Source organism: Gallus gallus, chromosome 1 (assembly GCF_016699485.2).
Source record: "Gallus gallus isolate bGalGal1 chromosome 1, bGalGal1.mat.broiler.GRCg7b, whole genome shotgun sequence".
Classification (NCBI taxonomy): Eukaryota; Metazoa; Chordata; class Aves; order Galliformes; family Phasianidae; genus Gallus; species Gallus gallus.
This window is the reverse complement of record NC_052532.1, coordinates 135,643,775-135,655,127: the sequence shown is the minus strand read 5'-3', so window position 1 is coordinate 135,655,127 and position 11,353 is coordinate 135,643,775. Positions and strand designations below refer to the sequence as shown.

The window sequence follows — 11,353 nt, the reverse complement described above, 5'->3', positions numbered from 1 at the left end:
GGTCAGCATTTAACCATGATAGACGGAGATGAGATCTTTCTTTTGTAATTTTATGTTATGCATGAGATTTGTATTATTTTCTTTGAGTTTACCAGCTAGGATTCATCTAATCACTAATAGATGTCTATGCCTGAGCTGGTCACCCCATGTTGACATCACAGTGTTAACAAACATTGTTATTGCAGACAAGTGGTGTCTGGTAGGAGGACTCCTCAGTGCAATGCCCTGTTGGTCTGAGGTGCCTAATTCCTCCTCAGGTTTCATTCTCATTCTTGGTCTGTGTGTGCACAACACCAGATGCCTGTCTTCATCGACCTGGGTGCTATGGAAACGCAGCCAAGCCTGAACGCAAAAATCGAATCAGTGAACGTCTTACTGTTGAAATGAGAGATGTAATCTTCATTTGTAAAAATATTCAAATAATACAGAATATTTTTATTTAGAAAATATAAATGTGAGGTACAGTATATATTAAAAGTATATATATAAAAAGACAGTAAATACTGTCTTACCTAACCACAGATTTCTCTGCCTCTGTGCTTCTTCAGACTTTTCTATATGAATAGACACCCTTATATAGTCCCTAGCTGTTATTCAATCTCAAAATCACAAAATGGTTGAAATTGAACTTCTGAGTCCCATTGGCTCCAGAAGGGCCACCCAGAGCAGGGTCCCTGTGGCCCTGGGGCAGCTTTTGGAGATCCCCAAAGAGGAGACCCTACAGCCTCTGGGAAGCCTGCGCAGTGTTCCGTCACCTGCACAGCACAGAAGTGCTTCTGGTGTTCAGAGGGAACCTCCTGTGTTCCAGTCTGTGCCTGAGACCTCTTGTCCTGGTACTGAACACTGCTGAGAATAGATTGGATCTATCTTCTTTACAAGTATCTCTTCAGGTGTTTATAGACATTGATGAGATCCACCTGAACCACAGCTCTCTCAGCCTCCCCTCATAGCAGAGGTGCTCTGATCCCTCAGTCATAACTTCTGTGGCCTTCTGTTGGACTCTTTCCATTATGCCCATGCCTCTCTTGTACTTGGGAGCCCAGAACTGCTCCAGGTGTGGCCTCATAGGTGCTGAATATAGGAGAAGTTCACTTCTCTGGATCTGCTAATGATACTTTGACTAATGTAAGCCAAGACACCATTAGCATTCTTAGCAGCAGGCGCATACTGCTGGTTCACATTCAGCTTGGAAACCACCAAAACTCCAGGCCCTTTTCTGCAGAGCTGCTTTCCACCTGGGTGTCCCTCAGCACGTGATGATGCCCATGGTTGCACTTCCCCAGTTGCAGGACTCTGGACTTCTTTTGGTTGAATTTTGTGAGGTTTCCATCATCAGTCAGTTTCTCCAGTGTGTCAAGGCACCTCTGCATGGCCCTCTGGTGAATCAGCAACTCTCCCAGGTTTTTCAGGGGTTTTCTTTGATTCTTTCATTTGCTCCAGAGTAATCTCCTCCTACAAAAACAATCCAAACCTCCTTAGCTCTTTACATCATTAATTTACTTGTACAAGCAATTCATAATCTTAACTAGCAGAAATTCAGTCCCTGCCATGAAATCTTCCCGAAGGACTCAACTTATTTTCTGTCTGATCCTGATTCAAGCATACAGTGCCTTGTTGCTACACAAATTCTCATAAATATGTTCAATAAGTGAAAACAAACAAACAAACAAAAAAAAAAACCCACACTGGAAAATAAATATGATCACAGTTTTCATTTTATAACAGAACCTGTATAACCATTTCAATACAAATACGCTATTTTTTACTTATCAGTGAGAAAACACAACCAACATTAACACACTCCGCCAAGCAGAAATAATGTTATTTTGTCCAAGTTATTAACTTTACCTGAGGTGTAATAAAACTCTTGCCTGATTAAACAGACGTCTTATTGTTTTCATCCTAAATAACACTCTTTTCTGCTCCACCAGCTCTTTCAGAAGCAGGCCAGCATGCCCTCACCCCCTTCTGCCTTCCTTGCCCAAGCTTCAGATAACGTCATGCTCTGCAGCAGAGCAGGAAGCGAGATCAAAGACCAGATGTTCCTTCAGAGCCTGCATTCTCTGTGCTCACCTCTCCACTGCAGGTGGAGATCATTAATGTTTGCTGGGTTCATGAGGAGGGTGCCAGCAGCCACACTGCAATCTCTGAGACTCCCCAAAGTGGGGACACAGAGCACATCCTTTCTTCTCCAAGGAATCACCCAAAAGACCCAAGAGTTGCACATCTTCGCCTTGTACAGCTTGTACCAAGGAGGTGTAAGTGGAAGCTAGCGTATGTCTGTAATGAGGCCTGTGAAACTCAGATGTTCCAGTCATTGCATTGTTCATCTTAATTTCTTAGAGATTTTGATGTCTTTTGATCTAATACCTTAACACACTGAGGTTGTACAGATTTCATGGTTACAGGAAAAGGCATAAAACTACAGAGCATGAAAGATCTGATGCAGAAAGAGGTCGAGCTTCAACATCCGACCTGCACTTCTATATCTGGTCTTTTTTGCATGGAAGGGGAATGCTTTCAACTCAGCTGTCTTCAACCATTCAAATTACACGCTCAGCTCTATTTAGCAATCCAGCAATCTAGCAATACATCCTTTGTAGCCGTTGAAAAAGTTGAGAAATACCTCCAGGTTCAGCTACACATTTTGGGATAGAACAAATCACTCAAGAAAGAAGCCTGTCTCTGGATAATTAGCTTATAAAACAGCCTGCTTTTCAGGTGAGTGGGATGAAACCCACTTTCTATATATGTCAGTGACAACTGATCCACCACCCAAATATGTGAAAAAATCCTTTGTGTAGCTGGCTGTCGAGGAAAATTATCTTTCAGATTTAAGAGTGGACACTGAAACTATGGCCAGGCAGGAAATGGTTGCAGTGGCAAGCAGAAGAATTGGAAATAAGATGAAACAATATCCTTCCACGAGAGGAAAATACCTTCCTTAGGTTCATCGATGGGTCTTGTGTTGAAATGAAAAACTGTTCCTGCTGAAATGGAAGCCTGTTGCTGCAAAAGCTCCACGAACTAAATTTTGCTCCTGAAAGAGACTTGTATTCAGTGAAGAAGGTAAACTGTACACTGAGTCTGATGTCTTCTGCACTTAACATCCATGGCTTTCTGCCCCACTGCAGGTATCCACTGTGGCCATGAAGTCACTGGCCTGAGTGGTGGCATTCCCCTGTATCATTCTGTATCATTTCATTAAGACCTGGAGACCTGATGGTGGTCGTGCAGGAGCCATACTCCCACCTCCTGCCTGGGCACTTGCTCCCAGACCTGAGTGTGAATCTCAGCCATGACACCCATATGGAGCAACTCCCTCCACTCTGACGGCAGTGGCAGGGCTGTCCTGAGGAGACCATCTGTCACTGATAGACAGCAGCACCCAGAATGCTGTTTTCCTCTGTCTTCCCCCATGCTTCTATTTTTATGTTCTTCCCGTTCTTCAAGCAGTAGTTTTTATTCTCTCCCACTGTTACACATCTCTACACTGAGTGCTTTTCCATCAGATATATGCTCACCAATTTTATAAGAGATGTTAGGAGCTTTTATAGGTGATCAAATATTAAAGATTTGAAAATATAAATATCAAATATCCTAGACTTTTAAAATCTGTTAGGATGTCATATTTTTAAAGCTTTTTTTTTTTTTAATTTGAAGATAGAAGTAATCTGACAGATGAATTCTCTTGGGACCTGCAGAATGCATTTCAATTAGTCAAGAAATGTCACGCTTCTGCAGAGAAATCATTTTGTATTTGAAAAGATTTGCAAAGCCTCTAGAAACTAAAATAATGTAAATCTTTGTGCGCTGATTTCAGTTTCTGTGTTTGCCTATAGATCTGTACTATTCCTGATGCACAGAGATTTTTCATCTGTCTAGCACAAACAGAGTAAGAATGGCTGTAATTCAGCAGCTGTTGTTCCTGAAGCAAGATGAAATTCTACTCAAAGTGTACAGGAGAGCAATATTGCTATTACACACACACACAAAAAAAAAAAACCTCACACATAGAAAATCTGAAAGTAATAGAAAAATCTAATCAAGGAAGGGAAAGACAGAATTCCCTCTCCAGCTTCAGAAAACCATGGCACAACTGAATTTGTTTGGTTGCCTTGCTTGTGCTTTTGTAATTAAATGTACAATAGATGTCTCAATAACCAAATAATAAAGAGCAGTGAAGCTTTCTATAGAATGCACTGTATCTTACAGTAAAGGAGGCAAGGTAGTACCTAAGAAGCTCCACTGTCATTTTGAAGCATTTTCTATTTTGTTGTTGTTGTTGATTAGGTATCACAGAATCATAGAATCACAAGGTTGGAAAGGACCTACAAGATCATCTAGTCCAACCATCCTATCAACATTGCTACCACAGGCTACTAAACCATGTCTCGTAGCTCCTCATCCAGAGGCCTCTTGAACGCTGCCAGGGATGGCGACTCCACCACCTCCCTGGGCAGCCCATTCCGGTGCCTGACCACTCTCTGAGAGAAAAAGTTTTTCCTATGTCTAACCTAAACCTCCTCTGGCACAACTTGTGGCCATTTCCTCGGGTCATGTTTGTTGCCTGGGAGAAGAGGCCAAAGCCCTCCTCATCACAACCTCCCTTCAGGTAGTTATAGAGAGTGATGAGGTCTCCTCTGAGCCTCCTCTTCTCCAGACTGAACAATCCCAGCTCCCTCAGCTGCTCTTCATAAGACTTCTGTTCCAGTAATAATTAATTTGAAGACTTTATTTAATTGTGCATAGATGTTATTACATTTAGGAATGTTACTAATTCTCTTCACTAAGACAATTTATTCCCTGTTCTATATGCATTCTATACAACATAGTTCTATAATCGTACCTTATAATATGTCATGAAGTTTTATCATATATGCACATATTACATCTATTCCTCTTGCAGTAGGAAAAGGAAGAGGATAAATGGAGGATAAATAGAACTTCAACATGAAATTAGGAGGTCAAGTTGTAGTCTTTTGGGCCTATGTATTATCAATACTAAAATGAGTTAAATTCAACAGATGTTTTGCATTTTTGCACATATCAGTCCCCTTCCTACCCCCAAAAGTCAATGTGCTTTGGGCTCTGTATTGGTATTGGCTTGGTAATAATAAAAGGACTAAAAGGCAGTTCTTGGTGCTACATTTTAAGATGAGTGTAAAGTGCAAAGAATTTCTAATTACCCTTTCTTGTGACAGTTTTTTTAAACCTTTCTTGTTATTGACAGGCACAATATCCCATCTGTCATCATTGTAGACCTCCACTGTGGTGAAAAAGTCTGAAGTCAGCCCTGTTGAGGCACAGACCAGTAGGATAACACTCACCCAAATCTTCTCTTGTTCCAAGGAGGTTCCAGATGAGAAGGACCCAACTTCTCTGAGGACTTTTCACGCACAGATTTTGCATAGCAGTTCTGAGAGACAAGGCTGAGGAATGACAAGAGAAGTGGGACTTTTCCTGAAGTGACAATCATTTACAGATCACTGTTTTCCATCAAGTGAACAGTGGAAGGGAAGACACGTTTCTTATTTAAATGAAGCATGACCGCTAGTTTGATCTGTAACCAAATTGTATTCTGTACTGTTTTCTTTCTCTTGTTTCGTTCTTTTTTTTCACAAGTCTGCATAAACATACAGATTTTTGGCAGTTTTAAACTATATGTCTAGGCACTTTTTTGAGCTGTTAATGATGTATGATTTCTGTGCTCGCGCCTGGAAATCCACACAGTCAAGAAAATTATGCAAGTTTTATGAAATGTGTAATTGGAAATTAAAGACCAGTGGGTTGGTATTTAATCAAAATCAGTATTGAGCTGTATTTAGCCCCTTGAAAATTCTTCCTATTATTTCTTTCAGACTGTGTTGCAAAACAGAAATGACATTTAAAGATCTTTCACAAATAGCTGTAGCCTTTTGTGCAATTAGAGTACGGTTAAATTGCTCTGTTTGCTTTTGCTATAGTCAAATTTTCCATTTTTGACCAGCAAAGACCAAGCTAGTTTATGTAATTGTTTAGAATTGCCTTGCTTAATTGATCTGCTTCTCTGACAACCGTTTGTCTTTAGGGATTACGCTTGTTCTGCCACTAAACCTCTATCCGTTTATTGCTGAATGTCCTGTACAAAGATAGCTAACCTAAAGCAATCAACTTGAAACATGTTCTTAAAAATATTACCTTCCAATTCATGTCATGAACATTTATGTAAGCCATAAGTCTTGAATGGGTTTGATAAAGCTAATTCCCAGAGCTATAAAATATGCAGGAAAGATGTTATGCATTCAGAAACCACTGTTCCAGCTTTTAAACTGAAATGGCATCAGCTCACATATTGGCACATGCACAAACATCCCAGATGCTGCTATATTATTCATAATTAGGACTACATTTTTTTTTCAGTGATTTTGTTATAGTATGGTAATTCACGTACACAGAAACATAAACATGAAGGTAAATTGATTCCTAAATAACACTTAATTTATCAATACATGTTTCTAAGTGGGTTTTGCAATTGTATTTACCATTGCTATCTAAAAGATTTAGAGGTAGCTAGAGATTTTTCTGCTCACAGAAGAGCATAACAACAATGAATTCCACTCAGAAACAGCAAAGGCAACACAGTTGCCACACTGTTGTCTAATCATTGACCATATAGTTTATCAATGTTTTATGATATCTGAGCACATAATAGCTGGAAATACGTACTCTCTGCTACTCTTCTCTCAAGAGTAAGCAAGGGGTTATAACAATCCATAAGATTAGGAGCCTAAACCATGAGAGCAAAACTGGAGGGAATAAGTGAGCCATTGCTTATTTCAATGTGATATTACAATTGGTTTTGCAAATTTAGCCTGCTGAGGTGGACAAAATATCTTGACACTCAGAGATGGCTCAGCAAGCCTCCTTCTAAGCTTTAAGAACAGAAATACATAGGATCTATGAAAGTGCAAAATCGCTTTGATGATGTGAAAGCAAGCTGTCGAAATAAAAGTTGTTCTGACCCCCTCGCTACAGCAGCATTTGCCTTTGGTGCCTGTTCTAATAAAAGAGAGTTGCCTCATGCTGTTCCTTTGCCACTGCTCTTATTCACCCTTACTTTACCTGCACGTTACATCCAAGGAGGTGGATTGGTCTCCCCATACTCAACTCCAAAAGGATCCTATCCATGTTCTGCTTTTGCAAGCTGTCTGAGTCATTCATTGAATAAGATCTCATTAATACTAGCAAGGTTTCTTGATCCTACTGTTCCCAATAGGATGCCACTTCTAACCTTTCCTTACCTTAGACTCTCATTAAACTTATGCTAATACTACCCACTCAACTACTCTGACTGTGGCCTTCATTATATTTAGTATTTAGGCTGGCCTGAAACCATTTTCTGCTCAGGATAAGATCAAAAATGCTCCTTAACATCCTTCCCACAAAGTGGAAAAAAGGCATGACTCCATAGGAAGAACAGAAAGAACTTATGACCTTATTTTAATCAAGCTAATTTAGACCCTATGAGGAATCAAACCTTATCTGTATTGGTTTCAGTTACAGTTAAATCAGTCAGCAGTGAGAGAGGCCCAGAAAATCACTGCCAGCCATGGCCCACTGGGTTAGAAATAGTCTGAGTGCACATTTCTGGGCAGCTCTCACACCTCCAGCTGCAGCATAGAGAGGCCTATGGCACCTCTGCTTTCAAAGACCCTTGGTGCTTCCTTCTCAGTGCCTTGCAGAAATATTGTTTGTTCAGTTATTCTGTTATGTGTAAATACAAGAATAAGTTCCACTTTTAAAACCTTCTAACAAAAATACTGCACCTGTGTTCTCATAAGTATATTCACCATCATCCATCAGCTACCACTACTGCATTCTCTCCAGCCTGCTGATGACAACTCCTGCTCTGTGCAGAGTGAGGAACTAGAGTAGGAGAATGACTGAGCTGAACAAAAGCTCAGTGAAAAGAAGGGTTTATTTCCCCTATGCAGTGGATGTGTATATTGACTCATTTCATTGTCCAACAACACAGACGTTGGTGTCAGCTCACCCCCATGGTCATTATGAGGCTGGACTGGCTAAGGAAGAGATGTTGGTGGCTGAGAATATGAATGACAGTTTTGAGGTGCTTAAGAAACCCTTCTCCATTCACAGGCAATAAGACTCTGATCTCATATCATCACCACTAGGCAGAGTGTCCAGGTTCTGCTGTTGGGCATTTATGACTCACACCTGTAGAGGTTGCACAGTGACACCACCAGAGATTGCAGCTTCCTTAGCAGCAAGCCCTAGCCTAACCACCACATCACCACATTTGACACACAGCTCTTTATACCTTCCATGACCTTCTTCTATCACAGCTGATCCCATAGTCAGTTTGAGAACACCAACCATAGCTGAAAAACAGCTCTCTCAAAAACTGGGATTAGGGCCAAGAGGTGAGGAGAGGCATGGTAGTTCTGGAGGCAAGCTCCACTTTTTTACCTCACAGTGTCAATGATAAAATATAGAGAAGTCGCAATGGTTTGCCTATATCTGACTTTCAACTTATCATCATACTGGGTGCACCATAGGAGATACCCTCTCTGCTTGGCCAAAGGAGCCAGAGAAGGAAGAAAAGACTGATCCAAAATCAGTGAGAAAACCAGAAGACAGACTCACTCTTCATGAATACTGAGAGGTGTACAAAGAGTTTACAGCGTTTTCAAGAAATATTTGCTCTTTCCAAGATTATTTTGATGAATTTCCGTGTATTTCTCATCCCACCATGATAGCTTTCTGAATGAAACTGTAATTCAAATGAATGCTCTAAGTATTATGAGAAAATGTAGGGGAAAGCATAACCACAGAGGCAAGCAGAAAATTCAGTCTTCTGTCATTCAGAGTTTCAAAAAATCACCTTTATCATGATTTATCACTTTGGCTTTGTCTTCCAACACCTGTGTTTCTCTTACTGTTAGAAGAATGGAAGAGAGTGAGAGCGTGCTACCTTAAGGGAAGATTAGAAAATGGGTTGTGAATTGGCCTCAGTAGGAAAGAATTTTACAGAGCAAAGCATAACGAATGTAAACTACACAGATGGGCGTCTTCTTACAGATGTCTGTCTGATGTGGGTAAATGTGGCTGAGTAAAGTAAGTGAACACGTGATAATTAAATCCATAGGTGATGGCTTTTCCACGATTCAATCCCCAGCAGAGAATAACAAATGAAACATGAAGATCTTGAAACACAATATCCATCCCTGCCTGAAGGCATCCATCCACCTTTCCCTTCAGCTTCTGTATATAGGTTGAGCCCTTCCAATAAATGCTTAATCCAGCAGTAGATTTACAAAATGATAGGAACACTCCCAAAGCATTTAAGAATTTCTTTAGACACGAAAAGGTGACATTCTGAATTTCAGTTCCTAGCTGGTAGAAAACACGAGTCTCATATGTTCCTGCTGAGATACTTCTTACTCTCTCATCAGGCTGCTGTATTCCAAAGCAGGTGACGCTGTTGGTTATCTCATTTGATTTGAGGGCACTGCAATAATTAAACATCAAGAAAATATCTAGGGGAAAAAAAAGCCATCATCCTTCCTCCATAACCTTCCAAGATTCGATTATTACTCTCATTGGCTACCAGCTTCCTTTTCTCCTTCTCTTACTACTCAAATATATTTCTTCTCCCAAATGGCTTCCTCCTGAAAACAACTGGTTTCCTTATGGTGTAAGCATAACGTACTCAGAGATAGCACCTCTGAATCAATATCAAGGTTTCTGCAGCAAAACCTCAGCCATAGTCGAGGTATGTGTGGTTAAATGCATTCCTGGGAAATTCCCATGCATATAGACACTTACGTACCCTAACATTCAAAGCATTAAGTAATCATGAATCACAGTTACCGTCATTCAGTGCTGGTTTTGTATGAGTAAAGGCACTACCTTTTATTTTCTTTTTTTTTTCTCTTTGCCTATAATTATCTATGTTTTATTCTTCTGCCTTAGGGCAAACAAAAAGAATTTGCAATGTAAATAATAACAATAATAAAAAAAAAAAACAACTAGCTTTTGAGGGAGAAAGAGGAGAGAAATTCATATTTCTTTCTTAGCCTACAGCCTACTCTCCTATCAAACATACTTTCAAAAAGTTGATACTGCGGAGCTGTAACTTCTACTTTTCTACCTCTGTGTTCTCCTGGCTCTTTTATCTGAACTCTTTGATTTTTAAAGGGGAAAAATTAATCGTACAGAAGCTGGAGCACAAACTTTTTAGATGGATTTACCCTGAAGAATTCATGATTTGCAGTTCTTCCTGTCACTGGAACAGGTCTACCTGACCTACTGCTGGGGAGAGGCTTTTCATAACATTTCAGGGTCTTTTTTTTCTCTCTTTTTACTTTAGTTGAACAAATATCTTCCAGGTAACTATTTTTAAAAGAGGTCATTCACACATATTTTTTTACTCACAAAACTCAGGAAGTCAGTGATATGTTACTCATTTGATTTCCCTTTGACCTTAGGCAAACTTTTGCTATCTCAGTTCTTTTTGAAACTGTATTCATTATAACAGGACAGGAAAACCACATCACAAGGAAAGTGGGTGAAGATAGAATAAGTGAAGTTTTCTTCTTCATATTTGCACATCTTCATGTCTTCTTTTTCACCTCAACAGTCATTGTTTCAGTTTAATTATGTACAATAGCACACCCTAATCTGGCTACTTAGCTTTTGTGTTTTTGATCCAATACCCACTAGACAGTGGGCTTTTTAGTCTATCTACAATTATCATACAGTCACTTACATTATACAAAACCCTTTTCTTCTGTATTGGCTGATAGTTTGCTGTGAGTTGTGGAGAGCAAGAACTGTGCTTTCTTTTGGTTGAAAAGTACTTAGCATGCTGTGGATGCCACCACCAACAGAGAAATAATAATAATCTTCCAATCAGTCTTTCTCTCCAGCTGCTTAGTTTAACATTTATCCTGCAGAAGCTTAGAAAACTAGGGAAAAAAATTCTCTTTTTACTCCTTTTCTATTGCAAAGTCTAAATTTCTGAGTAACCAATGGTTGTTCCCCCACAGAAAATCCAAAAATAAAAATGAGGAACCTCTTCATCATCACTCACATCTGAGGCCATGGAACGATGACGGATTCCTGCTTCAGAAGACATCTACAGTCCTCAAGTTTATGGCATACCATACACTTACCAAATTTTACCAATGGCTAGGTTTTTTTCTCTGATGACTCTAATCATTTAAAATTACACATGTGAACAAATATTCTTATCTAGAGTCAATAGGAATCTTCCAAGAAAAATGTCATTCGCCTCCCACTAGGTGTCTAAACTGAATATGTCCAGTTACCCTCTGGAGATTATCTAAAT

At 39.7% G+C, this 11,353-nt stretch overlaps 1 long non-coding RNA gene across 1 annotated transcript; it reads right to left on the bottom strand.

Annotated features, from left to right (window-relative positions):
* Positions 1-398: 398 nt before the first annotated feature.
* Positions 399-5,464, bottom strand: LOC107051990. Its single transcript, XR_001464023.3, has 2 exons — positions 5,331-5,464; positions 399-1,452 (listed from the first exon to the last, which is right to left on the bottom strand). It is a non-coding gene; the product is annotated as an uncharacterized LOC107051990 (long non-coding RNA).
* Between the last annotated feature and the right edge of the window lie 5,889 nt (positions 5,465-11,353).